The sequence below is a fragment of the Pinus tabuliformis genome, chromosome 6 (genome assembly GCF_031772625.1).
Source record: "Pinus tabuliformis cultivar Carrire ecotype Pingquan chromosome 6, CPIR1, whole genome shotgun sequence".
NCBI classification, from domain to species: Eukaryota; Viridiplantae; Streptophyta; class Pinopsida; order Pinales; family Pinaceae; genus Pinus; species Pinus tabuliformis.
The window spans coordinates 352,016,302-352,034,740 of record NC_142292.1 but is presented as its reverse complement, the minus strand read 5'-3'; positions in this window follow the sequence as shown (position 1 = coordinate 352,034,740).

Genomic DNA, 18,439 nt, shown 5'->3' with positions numbered 1-18,439 from the left:
ATAAAACTCCCTCTCTTTCCACCTTGACCTGACGATGTACCAATACATTCGATCAAGCACCTGCAAGTGATGAACCTGATGATGCTACCATGGAACATTTCAATTCGGTGACTTGTTTCTTCCATCCGCAGTATGAAAAGCTTGTGACAATGGGAAAACAACTTGTTATCAACATGGCAATGGAATTCTTTCCATAAAGAATCATGAGTTAGTGATTCTCAGAAACATCTTTGAAAATAGTATTTGTAGAACTTTTTTCAATACATCTAATGGGTATTAACAATATACTTTATCGAATAACTGAAATATTCAAAGACTCCTTTGATTTTGACTTTATATAAATTACTTGACTTGATTCACTTTGCTGTTGACTGATTACTAAGTGAACTTGTTGCACAGAACTCATCTAGTTGTGATGTAAAGACTGTTGCAACTTAGTTTGACTTTGAAAGTATCTAAGTAATTGTTGATTTTACTTGAATCACTATTTCTTCATCTATTAACTGATATCTCCATTGACTAACACTTTCACTTAATGCATTAGTTTTCAAATCATGATAAGGAAACTTTAGATCTACTTTCGAAAATGCTTTTTCATGAAAACTTTTAAACATCCTCTCCACTTGAAAAGAGGCTTCATTACTTTCTAAAGCATGAAATGATTATGCAATACCAAAGAAATGTAACACTGAATTTCCCCAATACTGACCTGCACCCTTGAGACTGAAAATAAACATACCATCTGAAACAAGCCTCTGATTAGACTCACATGTACCATTCCCTGCAATACACTGCTGATGATGATAGTTTCTAGAGTTCAGTTGAATGAATGAGTTGAGAGTCATTCTGTCTTTAAGAAGATGTTCATAGGACATTAAATGTATCTCATGTTGCTTATCTTGTTCATGAATAATATTTCTTGGAAAATAATTAACCACCTTGACCAATTGATCTATAAATTGAATCTCGCATCTCGAACAATCATCCTTATGTTGTTCCTTAATAAACATGAGTACATATTTACTTGAACTTATTAACTACTTAACTTGATTTGTAACAATTAAATCCAAGTTTGATTTGACTTTATGTGCCCTAACAATAAATTCAACCCCTTCTTTCTTTAGGTGATATTTATGTTCTCTTCTGTAAAACATTGCATCTCTATCATAAAGATAAGGACTTCCTAAGACAACTCCACATATGTCTACTGGGACCACATCTAACTCCACTTCATCAATGTACTTAGATGTAATTGCAAATTTTAACCGACACTGCTTTGTGACATGTATTTGAGTTGATTTATTAATCCAATCTAATGGGTATGGTCTTGGATGATTTTGTGTTTCCAATCCCAATTGATTAGCTATATGTTTAGATATTAAATTTGCTTGTGATCCACTGTCAAACATTGTGTGAATTTTTGTATGCTTAGAAGTTATCCTTATGTGGAAGAGTTCAACTCTTTTATCCTCATCTGGAGGATTTATGTTTGAAGAAGATACATTAGTTTTCGAACTTGAACCAATATCAGAAGTTTTACCTATTGTAACCATGGTGGTTATCCTCCTTTCATCACCTGAATCTGAACCCAGATCTTGCTGGATTTCTGCAATGGCCCTCTTTTCATCCTTCGCCTTAAGGAACTTTTTGGGCTTAAGTTCTGGATGAATTTTCCAACACTTCGATCGCTGATTTCTTTCTCTTCGAAATGTTCTTCCCCTTACTGTCACTGGAATATCTAGTTTCCAACTCTTTGGATGACTGTGATGACAACTTGAATAGTCTGCCACCTGATTCAATATGTATGGCCTGAACACACACCTCATCAAAATCATCAGGATTAAACATCAATAAAGTATGCTGCAAATATGAATGTAAATTGCTGATGTATTTTAACAAAGTTTCACGTGTATCCAATGAAATACCAAGTGCCAATGATTTCTTTCTAAACTCCTAAACACTCTACCCTTTACCTTGCCTCACATGTTGCCAATCAATAACAACTTGCTGCATTAGAACTGTTTCCTAAGAGCTTTCAAAAACTTAGACCATGATGAGATGACTTTTCCTTTACGCTTGACATCTAGTTGAGTTTTACTTTCCCACCAGATTAAAGTTGTTCCTCCCATTCTAAGTGTAGCTAACTGAATTTTAGGTTTATCTTTAGACATGTTCTAAATGCGACAGTACACTTCTAACTTCTTTATCCAGTTACCTAGCTTTTCAGGATTCATTTCGCCATCATAAATAGGTAACTCAAATTTAACATCAAGTTTCAAAAGAGATGTTTTCTTAGGTTTCTTTTCCGTTTCAAATTCTGCACTGGAAGAAGAAGAAGAAGAAGAGGATGATGGAGATGATGGATGTGAAGGAGGTTTATTAGCCTTGCCTTTACCTTTGTCCTTCTTTGATGCCTTTGAAGAAGAAGCATCTCCCGCCTTCTTATCTTCATACAATTCTCCCAACATTTGTTGCATAGTTAAGAATGCATGTTGAAACTGCTCTTCACTCATCTTATTCTCAGTGTTTTCACTTGCATCAGGTCCCGACATGGTCGATTTATGAAAGACTCATCGGTTTCCAATCTCTCGATCGATCTGCTCAAGGATTCCTTCTCCTCGTTTCGACTTAGACCTGGTTAACATTAAATGGCACATTCTACAAATGCAACCTGCTCTGATACCAAATTATATGATCTGAAATGATCCTAAACTAAATATTTATGTAGAATTGATTAGCTATTATTGAGTTGAATGTTAACTAAAAGCATGGAAATCGAGGAAAACTGCTAGAGTAGAACACTTTACGACAACTCATAAACCATAAGTAAGATGCAAAATAGAAGTATAAATAGCAAAAACACAGTTATACCAGACAGTAAGATTGATTATGGAGTTTTTCCTTAATGGACTACGTCTTCGGGTCCGCTTTCAAGCTGGGCGACCGTTTTTTATTAGGAATGAGAAGAAGGTGTTTATTACACAGTGATTTAGTCAGACTGAACTTGCACACAGGAAATTTTGACCTTTTCCATCAGATAGCTCTCTGAACTAGCTTTCCAACGTCGCTTACGGTTTCCAAATCCGACTCCGGATGCTCTCGAAACCCTGAAAGCAAAATCACCTCTATCCCTCCAAAACCTGCATATAAAACTTGAAAACCACTCTCCTCTTCTTCAAAGGACAAATCCGCCTCTTAAAGGCCTGTAGGTACATTTTAACTTCTTAGGGCTAAACATAGGATGAATGAGCTACATTCTGGGTTTGAGAAGCTCAGTCTTATCTTGGTTGAACACCTAAGGGTCACAGTCATGGTCTTTGTATTAGTTTATAACCAAATTAACAACATAAAAACCCAAAATAACCAAAGTCTGAACAAAACCGCATATGGTTTGCTGACCAGGTGGGATTTGTTTAACTATCAGCATGTGAACAATGGGGGTCTAACCGTTGTCAAAAACCTGATGGTTTCCCCCTAATGACGCGGTAACATCCCTATTCACATGGCGAAATTCCGCTGACAGTTTCGAGCTGGAGGTCTCCCTTACCCACGTGGTTTTAAAATGCGCGTTCACATGTCAGTCCTTCTCGATGCGGTTAGTGTTGACAGTTTACTGACGGTTTAGTCTGCGGTTTCAAAACACTGCGGTTAACCAACGCATCGTTCACATGACCTCTCCGTCGTGTTCTCCATACCCACTCGGTTTAGAGACTGTGTGTTTGATTATCAATGGTTTTGTATTGAAAATGAATAGGCCGAGAGTGTTATGAAACATAGTTTTATGTATTGGTTTAATACATAGTTTTTAAATGTAAATGTATTGTTGTATACATAGAATGAGAGGGTTGTTAAGTATTTTAGCATAGGTTTTGATGTATTTGGTTTAGGGATTAGGTAATGGTAATAGATTAGGATTTGATACATCAATGTAGCTTAGGGAATGGTGTTTAGCATAGGATTTTGAGTCTGTAGGACTTAGGCATAGGTTTAGGGTTTGTACATAGATTAGGGTATATATATAATTTTAAAAACCCATATGTATAACATTGTCGCAATGTGACGTTCGTGACTTTCATTACATGATGACAATAAACCCATGCCGACTGTCAAAAAACGATGATATTGATCCTCTGCCATGACAACACCCATTTCAACACTAACCCTGCGAGTCAAATGACAGAACACATTTCATCGACCTATCCTGGCGGATCTGTCGATGAACTCAAGTCGACAGCGAGGTGCTAAACCCATATCAACTAAATGCCATGAAACCATAACATTACCTGAACAACCTGATCCACAACCAACACTGTCGATCTGTCGAAGCTAAACTGAAGCGACGACGACACTGAACGACACTTGAACACTTGTACAATTTGAATCAACGGATCCTCCTGGATCAATAAGTTCTATGAAAGTGGAGTTAAAAACATCATACATATTGCCCCAGGTTCTACATTCTTATACTACCTTCAATATGTCATTACCAATTAGATCATAGAATTCCAGGAAAAATTCAATCAACAACCATCTAGTCTGGGGCTCTTATCTTTCTTGAACTAGTGAAGCACAACCTCCAACTCTCCCAAAGTTATAGGGGTCATAAGTTTGGAATTTTCATCTTCATCCACAAAATGAGGAAAAGAGATGAAGTTTGTATGCTATCAGGTAGGGATAATTCCTATTGTACCTAGAAGGTAGTTCTAAAGTGTTTAACCCCCATCCTTTCCAACTCGCTAAAAGTAGAATCTTTTCTGCCCTGTTGGTCTGATAATTCCCATATGGTGTTAGTAGCCCTTCTGCCCTTCACATATTGCTGAAAAAAATTGGTATTGTCATCCCCCTCTTGGAGCCTGATGGCACGACTTCGAATCCTCCATGTCTCTTCTCTATCTTTGAGATTTTTTTTCTTCTTTATTCAAGTTGGATCAATCATATTTCCGCTTCATTATTGTAATACCCCCCACCAACTGGATCCTCCAGTGACCTAATTTCATCAGAGATATTCTTGAAGTCTTCGTCATCTTTTTTCCTTTTATGTTTCGCCCATAAGACCATTTTTTATTTGATCAATTTTAGGCTCTCCTCAAATCTCCTAGTTGCAGTTCCCCATTCCTATAGTTCCACATGTCTCCAATTTCTTCTGACAATTTTTATGAACTCCCATTCCTTCAACCATGTGGCATTAAATTTGAAGGGAGAATTTGGCTTCCTGGTGTGTCTGACAAGTTCCAAGAATATGGGGAAGTGATCAGATACACCCCTAGTGCCTACCCATTGTCTATATAGGGAGATATTGTCCAGGAAATATTTTGTAATGAGAAATTGATCTATCCTACGATTTATTACTTGATACCCAATTCGTTGATTCCTCCAAGTGGGTAGAATTTGAGCCAACCCAGTGTCAACAAGATGATTGTCTTCAATCCAATGAGTAAAAATTGATAGAGATGGTCCCGTTGTGAGTGGGTGCCTCAAATTTCGGACATGCCCAATGAGAAATTCAAATCCCCACCTATCACTAGGTTGGCTGATTACATAAATGATTTATTCATAAGGTTGTTCCAGAACATCCTTATTTCCCCACATGGTCCATATACATTGACTATTCTAATATCCATGCCAAACTCTACAAAGATGATATCCTCTCTTGAGATACCATCACATCCCCAAATTTTCAAGATTTTAATGGTGATGGGGTTTATCTCTAAAGCCAGACCTCCAGATCTTCCTTTGGCATCTATAGTGTAAAGTTTCCAATTGCATAGCATTCCCTTTAGCACAGTGGAAATGCTCATATCATCACCTAAAGCTTCTTGCAAAAATATACATCTAATTTTTTCTCCTGAAGCAGCTGCTTTAGGTCTATTTTTTTGCACTAACTAGCTAACCCTCTACAATTAAAAGAGAGAAACTTCATTTGTTAACCTGACTCAAGGTTTTTCATGCTCTAAGGACACTGTCAAGTGAAATTTGTCTGTCTTCCACGATTTCTTGGTTGGCTTGATGTATGGCTTTGGAAATATGAGATTTTCTACCTCGTGGGGCCTTAAGGATCTTAGATGGGGATAAAGGCCCTAATCCACCACATACCTTTGACAATTCATCCTCATAGTGTTGATCCCTAAAATGTGGTCTCAAGTTGTAATGGGGCGCTCTACAGGAGACATTCAATGATTCCCCGAATATGGATAAGGAAGGGTAAGAAGATGAGTAACACACAGTGAGAGGTTCAATCGGAGAATGGCCAACCCCCATGTGTGACAGAGAAACCCTTTCTAACAAGAAAAGTAAATTTGAAACAGATAGATGAGAACTATCAGAAATAGTAATATGATTTAAGGGGGAAGAAGAGGTGCCCGGTATTGGAGGCGAGGAGCCAAAGGCCATAATATTTGCTTGTGGTGTGTGTCTGACTAGATCCCCCAATGAACCAGATACACCATCCATTTGATGTTTTTCTGACCTAATGTGAGAAGCACAATGTGTCCCTTGTGCTGGAGGCCCACAAGAAGCAGTCCTCTTAGAACTCCATTTATCTTCCTTGCCCTTTCCATCCCTGTACTCCTAATTTTTATGAAGCATTTGGAAATCCCTGTAGATTTTCCCAATATCATGACAACATCGGCATCGAAACGAGACTCCCTCATAGTCCAGTTTCTGATTGTGAGTGTATCCTTTATATTTTGGGATGATATTGGCCACTAATCCCTCCTTGGTGTCCAGTGAGACCAAAACGCAATCACAAGTCGTGATTCTCGACTCCAGAAATGTTTTTCCATAGTTATAATACCTTCCCAATTCATTACCAATACATCAAAATATATCTTCCCTCCACATATGCATGGGTAACCCTGAGAATCTAAGCCAGATAGGCCCAACACCCAACTTTTCACGCTCAGGGTCAAATAGGGGCGACCAATGTTTGAACTGGGTATGGGCATGTTCAATGAAATAGTGGTTGTTGCTAACCCAAAAGAGTTGTTCAACATTATTGAATTTGAGAGTGAACCATCCGCAAGCCATGAACCTAATATCTAGAAGGCATATTAGCTCCTTTCCCCCAATTGTCTTGCACCTATTTCCTTAGATGGGCCATCGAATATCTTCGACCCCTCACTCTTCTAACCAGTACTCTTTTAGTTGTATCCATGATTTTGTCAAAGCTAAGCATGTCACCAAAAATTAGAGATCGATCTTTTTTCCGCACTTTTGTGCACTTGGGTTTCTTATGTTGTTTAGGGTGTATGCCTAAACTTGGGTCCCCAATGTCTTGCAGGGTCTATGTCCCAACATTGGTGAAGGTGGGAGGGTGACCACCAGTTTGTGGGGAGGATCCCTGAGAGAAGAATTGACCTGATTGAATATGGGCTTGGAACCCAAGAGCTTGTTCCATTAGACTGACCCCAACCTCTGAGAAATATCCACTACCTAGGGCATGGGAATCAAGGATTCCATCACCACAGGGGAATCTGGGACTCGAAATGATACAGGGCTTGGTGGGATTGAAGCCCTCACTGCCTAGAAACCCTTTGCAAGATGGGGGAGCAAAAAAACCTTCCAAAAAGTGAAGAGCCTTAAGGGATAGGTTGGTCGAAGAGATCCCCAGACCCGAGCTTGAGTGTCATTCACTATCCTCAGTCAGACCACCCGAAAACCCTAATTCTGCTTGGTTTTGTTTTACCACTGCCTCAGAGTCTAAATTATGACAGAAAGGAGAACGGCTCACATAAACAGTGGTAGATGGTGAAACCCTATCCATCAAGGTGCCAGTTGTAGCCTGGCTAGCAGATTCAACATGTTGAGGTGGTGTTTCCACCCAAATCAGGATTCCCTCTAATGGTTTTGCAGTGTAGTCAACTTCATCAACCTCCATACTTCAGTAATTCGAAAACTTTGACTGTTGTTACAGTTGATGTTGCTCCCGACACGATGTTCACGGGAGGGATCTCCAAAATGATTGGATTGAGAAAGTGACTAATAGAGTATAGGTTTACCCTAGCTATAGACCATAGAGACATGACCTAACCATGCTTGAAGTATGTGATATTCAACACGGAGTGTGAAACTGCAAGGAACACAGAGCTTCCACCCCCCTGTCCAATTTAGGTTTTTTCTCCTTACTTTCCACTAATTTTTTTTAATCTTGGTAGATCCTTCCATTTTCAATAATATATAAGAAAGTTACAACCACATAAAATTGGTTAGGTGCCCTCAACTTTCCCAATAGGAATCCAAGTCTGTTGGCCACCTAACTGCATAATAAGCCATCCAGTAGCAAAAAGTGATAAGTATTTCTACCCAAGCTATGTAATTTTATATATCATGTCCTTATCCATACTCTATTTTCCTATAAACATATACAACTTCAAACTGAAAATTAAAAGTTATTCACATATGCACTAGTAAAAAATTAAAAACTAGTTATCATCCTATTCATCTTGCTCAACAAAGACGAATCCAAATCCTTAGCATTGGAAATAGGAAACACTGTCTGTGAGAGAATACATGGAAGTTGTTTCTCGATGCGACTGAGGCGTTCATTCTATTTTTGCATTTGGAAATACAACTTCTGGAAGTCCTATTTGTAATCGGGGAAGTCTTGCACTATTGTCGTTGTGCTCACTGAAATTTTCTCCAAGGCCTTGCCTAGGAGGCTTTTCATGATCCAATACAGGTACAAGGTCTATTTGAACTGGGTCACCCACCCACAAGTATTCCCAGGGTCTGACACCATCATGCACCAATCCTCCATCTCTATTTTTGTCGCTCTCGCTTGGCGATTCAGGTCAGCTTCCCATTCCTCGATCAATATCTTAATTTCTTCATTTGTCCCTTCACGGTATGCATTGTTTGCTTCATTAATGAGGTTGGAGACTGGATTATTGCCTCTTCTCTCACCCGATGAGCTAGGTTATTCCTCCTGCTTAACCGCCCAAGGACTCCTACCTCGACCCCTTACCTTCACTGCCCTTGCCATCACAACTAGATCCTGATGCTTGGTAAGAAAATGGGTGTTGCCAGATCCCTATGCAAGTGGGGGTGCGAGCCCAGAAGGCCTTCACTCTCAGGTGAACCTACCTCCCCGCACACCTTCCATGGGAGAAAGAAACTGTAATTGTCTTAATATTAAACTTTAGCTCTCCACCACTCATAGTCCCTACATTTATCCGGATTTAAACAGGAACGCAACAAATTACAGAGATAACCATATACACAAAGATGCAGCGGAAATAATACTTCATTTCATTAATGGAAAATACTGAAATATGCTTACAACCAGAAATGGAAATAACCCAGCTAGGGCGATGGTAGCTTATCTCTGAGAAGAGATGTGATGGCTACATGCCTCTGAACTGTTCTAAAAAATGTGTTACAATGAGGCTCGAAGGCCTATTTATTGTTGAGAAACAATGGAAAACCCTTAACATTCCGAAATCTAACCCTAGAAGACGAAACGCCAAATTGTGGGCCCCGTTTGGGTAAATTGGTACATCAATTTCCCGGGGTCGTAACTTTAGCATACGATTTCCGTTTGACGCGTACGATAGCTCGTTAGAAAGATCTATCCGAGTACTACCACTTTGGGAGGCAACATTGGTCCATGGACCCATGTTGCCCCAGAATCCCAAAAAAACGTCGTTTAGGGCCTCAAAACGGCTCCGGAAGTTCAGGACCCGAAAAACTGCTAAAAATAGTAAGTTGTGCTACAATTAAGGAAACTGAAAAGGCTGAGAAGGACAATGGTGGGGGTCCAGGTGGACTTGGCAGGTGGCCACCAATATCCACCTGGATCATTCCTCCCCCCTTAGGAAGCAATGGTCCCCATTGCGTTGAGCTCCTCCATGAGATGAGGAAACTTCTGCTGAACTTGTTCCCTGGTGAGCCACTTGCCCTGCTGAAGGAGTTGGCCTGCTTTGACAACTCGATACAGTTGGATATTCTGTTGGCGAGTGTTCTTGATCTGTGTGTCCATGATCCGATCAGTTGCAGCTTGTTCCATGCAATCTGGATTTAATTCTGTGGGTTTGAGCTGTTTTGCAATGTCGGATGTGTCTAGCAATGGTGGAAAGTATGGCCGAAGGCGATCCACATTGAACACTGGGTGCAGGCCAAGGAATGGGGGAATGCTGAGCTCAAATGCATTGTCTCCCATAGCCTTAGTAATGGTGTAAGGACCATATCGGAGTGGTCTCAATTTCCGATAGGCTCTAGTAAGGCGTTCCTTTTGCAAATGCAACCAGACTTTGTCGCCCACCTGAAACTTGTGTGGCACCCGGTGTTGATCATGTCGCTGCTTGTACTTGGCATTTGATTTCTCAAGAATGTCATGGACCTACTAGCGAATATGTTGGATGCGCTCAATGAAGCTGGTGGCCTTATCTGTTTCGGACTGGACATGAGCTGAATTCATGTGAGTAGCTGCAAGGGGCATGGCCACATCAATGGGGCATAGTGGCTGGAATCCCAAACCCACCTGAAAAGGGCTATGGCTAGTGGAGCTGTGAAGAGCTCGGTTGTAGCTGTGTTGAACATAGGGGAGGCTCTCGTCCCATGTGCGTGGATGCTTTGAGTTATACATGCGCAGAATGTGCACAATCATCCTGTTGACAACCTCTGTCTGGCCATCAGTTTGAGGATGGAAGGTTGTGGACTTCGTGAGTTTGGTGTCCAGCATTGACCAGAGACTGGACCAAAATGTGCTGAGAAACCGACTGTCCCGATCTGAGATGATAGACTGTGGGATCCTAAAGTGCACCCACACTCGTTCAAAGAAGAGTTTAGCAGTGGCTTCTGCTGTGATATTCTTCTTGCAGGCCATCATAATGGCCATCTTCGAGAACCTGTCGACGACCACAAAAACACAGTCATTTCCATGCTTAGTGGAAGGAAGGCCTGACATGTAATCCATGGAGATGGATTCCCAAGGTCGACTAGGGGTAGGCAACGGGGTATAGAGGCCATGCTTCTTAATGGTCGGTTTGGCAATGGCACAGGTAGTACATGATCGGATGTACTTCCCAACATCCTGTCGAAGATTCGGCCAATAGAAATAATTTTGCAGTACTGCCACTGTTTTCTCGACCCCGAAATGCCCAGCAGCCCGACTGTAGTGTGCTTCCCAAATCATCTTGGCACGCTCGCTGGAAGGAACACAAAGGTGACCGAGGTGGCATAATAGGGCGTCCTGGAGGTGAAAATCTGCAACCTGCCGACCCTCCAAGAGTGTCTGGTATGTGTGACCGAATTCTGGGTCGCTTTTGTAGAGAAGTGGCCAATCAGAAGTCTCGTGCCCACAAGAGTTGAGCACGGTGGTTAGCGCCATGATCGGTGGCCGACTGAGGCAATCTGCAACATTATTGGTGCTGCCCTTTTTATACTTGATATTCAAGTGAAACTGTTGCAGGTATGTAGACCACTTCTGATGGCGATCATTCTGCAATTTCCCTTGGGTCTGTATGAACTGCAGAGGTCGGTGGTCTGTGTGGATGACCGTTTCCTTCCCCAAAATGTAATGCTTCCATTGTCGGCAAGCCTGTACAATGGAATACATCTCTTTATCATAAGTGGGGTACTTCCGGACTGTGTCTGAAAGTGTTTCACTGTGATATGCCACTGGATGTCCATGTTGAGTAAGGACTGCCCCAATAGCATAGTCAGAGGCATCTGTCTCGACCTCAAATGGTTGTTGTAAATCTGGTAACGCGAGCACTGGTGTCGTGCAGAGGCGATCCTTCAACTCCCTGAATGCCTTCTGTTGAGATTCAGACCAAAAGAATTTTGCTTTCGCCCCGCCCTTGGTGACTTGACTCAAGGGCCAAGAAATATGAGAAAACCCCAACACAAACCTGCGGTAGAAGTTGGCAAGACCTAGAAAGCTGCGGAGCTCTGTTAGAGTGGTTGGAGAGGGCCAATCCCGAATGACTTGGATCTTGGCTGGATCGACATGCACCCCCTGTTCATCAATGATGTATCCCAGATACTGAACCTGGGTCATGCCAAAAGTGCATTTCTCCAAATTGGCACATAGCTTGTGTTGCCGCAGTGTTTGGAGAACCTGTCGGATGTGGTGGAGGTGCTCTTCCCAACTCTGGCTGAAGATCAGAATGTCATCCAAGTATACTACTACAAAGGAGTTGGTGAATGGCCGCAAGATGTCATCCATTAGCCTCATAAAGGTTGCAGGAGCATTCGTCAATCCGAAAGGCATGACCAACCATTCGAAGAGGCCCTCCTTGGATTTGAAGGCAGTCTTCCACACATCGGAGGGTTCGATTGGTACCTGGTGATATCCTGACTTCAGATCGATCTTGCTGAAATATTTCGCCCCCTTTAGTTGGTCTAGGAGGTCATCAATCCGCGGGATCGGGTACCTATTACGGACAGTGATCTTGTTCAGCGCCCGATAGTCAATACAGAGTCTCCACGTCCCATCCTTCTTCTGTACCAACACGATCGGGCTCCCACAGGGCGATGAACTCGTACGGATGTGACCTTTCTGCAGGAGCTCCTGAATCTGTCTCTTGATTTCATTGTTCTCCAGAACGGAGCGCCGATAAATTGGTCCATTGGGTAGCGGCGCACCTGGGGTCAGATCGATGGAGTGCTTGACTTGACAGTGCAGAGGAACCCCTGCCGGGGAGGTGAAGATGTCCTCATACTCCTCCACAACCTTGTCCATCTGTAGTTGTCGTGCAGAGGGACCCCGTTTGGAGGCCGCGGCCACTGTCTTCTTCTTTCCTTGAGGGCGTATCATCAGGAAAACAAATTTCCTGGTTTTGGAAATGATCTTACTGCATTGTTTTGCAGTAATCAAAGAGATGGCGGCAGGTGGTGCTACCTCTGGTATCCTGAACAACTTATTTCCCAATGTAATAATAACAGCACGGGGCCTTGATTCATACACAGCATGTCGCTTCCACAAGTATGGTTGTCCTAGTAATACATCACAAACTTCAAGGGGAGCAATGTCACACAATACCTCATCCGTGAAGGGCTTGATGTTGTATGGAAGGCGACACTGCTGGCTCACGCGAAGATCTCGTCCTTGGTGAAGCCACCCAATGGTGTATGGTTGTGGATGTGCTGTGGTCAGTAAGCCCAACCGCTTCACGACCTCTGCCGAAATGAGGTTCTTTTGACTCCCGCTATCAACAATGAACTGTATCGGGGAGCCCTTTACCCACGTCTGGGAGTGGAAGAGACGCTCCTCCTCCTCTGGATCTTCGGGTTCATTTTTCTGGATCTTTGCGGTAGCAACAGTGGCGCTGGGATCCGCATCAATGATCTGCTTCCCTTTTTCATACCCCTTATCGGGTTCTGACTCAGAGTCGGAACATGCATCTGATTCTGAAACCTTTAGCTCAGCCACCAGTGACTGCTTGGCCCGACACTCACTTGTGTTGTGAGTGGAGCTCTTATGGAACTCGCACCATTTTCCAGTGTCCTTTCTCGGCTTCACGGCGCTGTTCTTTGCTTGCAGCTTCGGTTGGTTGTCTTGGGTTGTCCCGCCTTGGCTTTGTCCTTTGTTCTGTGGTTTAGGGGCACCTTTCCCCTGCTTTGGATTCGCAGATCCAAATTCTCGCTTCTTTTGTTTCAACTTCTGCTCGACCTTGACGGCATATCGGTATGCTGCGGCGAGCGAGGGGATGTTTAGGAATTGTATTTCTTCTTGGATGTACTTGTGCAGGTAGCCGCGGTATTTGAGTATCAAATGTTGCTCCGAATCCTTGATACCCAACTTTGTGCGAAGGGTATGGAAAAGATTGGTGAACTCCGACACGTCCTGGTCCCTTCCCTGCCGCAGCGTGGTCCACTTTATGTATTCATCCTCATAGCTTCCGACAGGGTAGTACTGCTCCTTGATGGCATCCTGGAACGAATCCCAAGTGGCTACGGCTGAAAATAGTGAGCCAGTACTTTCATCCTTCTGCTCGCAATAGGTTTCCCACCAGTCCTTGACGTGGGGGGCTGCTTTGAGAAGAGCAAAAACAATCTTTTCCCGACTCGAAAATTCATGAACAAAAAAATAACCCTCTAGCAGATTTAACCATTTATCTATGGCATCTGCGTCTATCTGACCCTCGAATATGGGGATTTCAAAATTAACTTGTACCTTAAAGGGTGTGGCGTTTCCAGAGTAACTGCTGGAAGCCGATGCGTTGCTTCTGGGTAGCCGCTGAAGGATCTGGGCAAAGCTGTCCATCATCGCGTTCCGTTGTCGCTCGAGGGCTTCTTCGAGCAAGATTTTGATGGGATCTCCTGCCCCCTCGTCTTTCTTCTCGTCTACCATGGGAGGCCGTCAGGATTTGCGAGGCTGGTCTTGCAAAGGTTCAACCAGTTCAAGCCCTAACTCCTTATATCCCGATGTTGTTGGGGACATGCAAAGAAAAACAGAGAAACGACAGACCGCTCTGATACCACTTATCTGGATTTAAACAGGAACGCAACAAATTACAGAGATAACCATATACACAAAGATGCAGCGGAAATAATACTTCATTTCATTAATGGAAAATACTGAAATATGCTTACAACCAGAAATGGAAATAACCCAGCTAGGGCGATGGTAGCTTATCTCTGAGAAGAGATGTGATGGCTACATGCCTCTGAACTGTTCTAAAAACTGTGTTAAAATGAGGCTCGAAGGCCTATTTATTGTTGAGAAACAATGGAAAACCCTTAACATTCCGAAATCTAACCCTAGAAGACGAAACGCCAAATTGTGGGCCCCGTTTGGGTAAATTGGTACATCAATTTCCCGGGGTCGTAACTTTGGCATACGATCTCTGTTTGACGCGTATGATAGCTCGTTAGAAAGATCTATTCGAGTACTACCACTTTAGCAGGCAACATCGGTCCATGGACCCATGTTGCCCCAGAATCCCAAAAAAACGTCGTTTAGGGCCTCAAAACGGCTCCGGAAGTTCAGGACCCGAAAAACTGATAAAAATAGTAAGTTGTGCTACAATTAAGGAAACTGAAAAGGCTGAGAAGGACAATGGTGGGGGTCCAGGTGGACTTGGCAGGTGGCCACCAATATCCACCTGGATCATACATCCAATCGAAGACCTCCAACCCACCCAGGAATTCAATTTATTTACCCCCAGGCCCATTTGCATAACAACCAGAAACATAAATTAAGAGCCCATCATATTCACCTCCAAGAATATTATAATAATTCCCAAACCCAGGGCAATGAAACACCTCAATTGCGACCCCCGGAAGCTTTTACATAGGCCATGGGTGCGAATCCAAACAAGCCAGCCATCCAAGTTGTTACCATATCAGCACCACTAGTTATGCAAGGATGCAAGCTTCCTTTCTACCCCATTAAAAATAGTAAAGAAGACCCATATATAGAGATTAAGGTGACCCAACCCCAGACCCCAGGGTCTTTGAACCAAACTAGACAACAACATTCCCCAGGGTTGACCCCACTATCCCAAATCCCAAATAACTCCATTCGAGAGAGGAGAATTTCATAGCAAACTGAAATAGAGGCTATATCCATTAGGATAACATAATGTTTCCAGACTAATGGCACAAAATGCTTCCACCATCCCAATTTATCCCCACCCGTAGAAAATGAAACCCCATGAAAAACCCAATCCCAAAACCAGGCACTCGGATGCATGGAGGAGGGGGATAAGAAACAATTTACATACTAGGTTACCCTCGCCTATAGCTGAAGAGTCCACTGCCTCTTCTAGAGTCGTTGCACTTCTCTTTCCGCGAAGTCCCTCATCCACACTACAATATCTTGGGCACTAAAACAACCTACAAACCTCTCGGAACACTTGCACGAAACTCAAACCTTTACATACTAACTCTATCGTCTTCCACAATGGTGTTATCCATATGCATGTAGGGAGCCACCGCACCCATCGCCTCGAGCATGTGGGGGGAGTTGGGTGTGTACCCCGACATACTTTGCATTAAATCAAACCTGATGGGGTTGCCCTCCAGTTCACGCCACAATCGGGGCTTCCCTACTTTCCACTATTATTTTTGTGTTCCTTAGCACTTTAATAAGTAGGGGTAAAAATGTGAATGTGTAGGTTTACTAGTGGTTACTACCCGCGATAATTTATGTAAGTCCTTTCACCTTGGTAGGAAATTAATTTCTCCACTTCAAATATCAATTTATTAGTCTCTGTCATATCAAGACAATAACAATGGATTTCAATGTTGACCACTATTATTTTAACATTGATTAATGCAAATTATAATTTTATATGCATTTTTTTTGAGAGAATAATTTATAAATAGAGTGGCATGGACTAAGTTACCTTACAGTACTTGTTTATTCTAACACCCTCTCTTTTATATTAAATCCATGTTTTCTTTTGATTTCCCTAGTAATAATCTATTACAAATTGAGAGAATCATTTCTAACTTGAGTGGTAGGGACTAATATGTCTTGCCACACTTATTTATTCTAACACCCTCTCTTGATATTAAATGTGTGTTTTCTTTTGATTTCCCTAACAAGAAATATCTTATAGAATAACCAATAACAAATATATAAAAAGACAAAATCATAATAAAAAACATCTTTCAAAAAACCTCTCTATCATCCTTACAAGAGTAAAATTTCCAAATTCTATAAACCTTCAAACTTCCAAATTCTTGAATTTCCAAACTCTTTAAATTCCAAAACTATTTATACAAATATCCATACTAAATTAAACCTTCTATCATTATCTCAAAATAAAGTAATTCATCATCTATTTTTATCATTGGTTATCTTTCACAATCTCCTCAAAATAAGAATTCATCATCTATTCTTATCATTCTAACATAAAACCAAAAACATACTCTTTTAAACATATTCTAAAATATTCTCGAAAATGATGTAGGAGCATAATATCCCAAAATTAACCTTGTAACCTTGGCCCAAGGGGTCATGGAATTTTCCAAATGGAAGTGACAGGATTCCCTAAGTAAAATTTCTATAAAATTAGAAATAGTGAATTTCTTATATAAATACAAGTGTCCTAGTTCTAGAAGAAATTTAGGTTGTTAGGGGAATTTTGATGAGCTAACACTCATGGCCATGTAGTGAATTGTAAAAAGGGACAAATTGGCATGTAGTTTCTAGATATGAGGACGCGTGTAGTTAAATTAGTGAGTTGTTGGAAACAAGATCCATCATGTTTGTTGTAATGCTTGATATTTTAATGAAAAGTGACTAAGACAATCTAGGAGAGAAAATACCTCGTGACAAAAGAGACAATAGAGAGGAAGAGAAGAGAGAGTGGTAGGGAGAGGAGAGGCCAAGGAAGAATACACCCATACTCTATATTAGGCCAAGATATTCTTTATTTGAAATTGAGAGCACTTCTATATGCATTTGTTATTGTGAATATCTTTGTTTATTATGATGAATGTTTCTATTGAATGATAATATCAATATAAAGGAGTATATGATTGTTTTCCTCAGAAATCTATGTGTTTCCCGTGGAAAATGAATGCAAAAAGGCTGCTCAGGAATTGTATAAATTATGAATGCAGGGGTTTCTAGACGTTGATTGATTTTTAGTGGTATCAGCTACAAGAATACTAGATTCTCGTAAGAAGGTTTGAAATACCTTTTGAGGAGTGGGAATGTAGTCCTAGCAAGGAAAAGTATCCATAGGTTATGTTTGGTGGAAAATGTGTGGGGATTTTTTTTGGGAAATCATCATCGATATACTTAAACTGATGCAAGAGCATTAACACTTAGGAAAACTCCTTTTGTTTAGGAACCAAAAGGGGTCATCAAATGTCAACAAGTGGGGATATATTTTCCCTCAATTGTAAATCTGTATAAAATTAGAATTAGTAATTTTGTTGTAATCGCATGTGTCCTGATTCTAGAAGAATCTGAGACGGTTGGATTGATAGTTAATTTTAGTGAGCTAGTATTTTTCCTTTGCATGGCATTTTTTAAACAAGACAAGTGTTTAGGTGAGGAGCAACCAGTTTTAAGGGTAAAGGACAGGTGTCTGAAATGGATCTTTGTCTATTTGTAATTTATGTTTTAGTGTTAGGTAATAGACAATTATAGTGTCAGAATAACATGGAGAAAATGGGAGAGGAGGAATAGGAGGAAATAATCAATTGAGGCATATTGAGTAGGGTCGAGAGCCACTGCAAAACTATGCGTAAATATTATGTTATGATTAATAAAATGATTTCCCTTGAATGCATGTTTAATTCTCTATTTGAATGTATGTTAACACCTGTCTAAGTGGTGAAGTGGGGACTCTATGCCAGTGAGGAAGCTTTGTGTCTAAAGAGGTTGAGAGAAAGGACTTGTATGTGTTAGAGAGAGCTCTGTGAGTACCTTAAATTAAAGTAATAGAATGTGTTTACTTTCGTAAATGTGTTTGTATATATATGTGCATTCTTATTTTGGTCACAGTCTTCCCAAGTCTTGGATAGGGTAAAACAT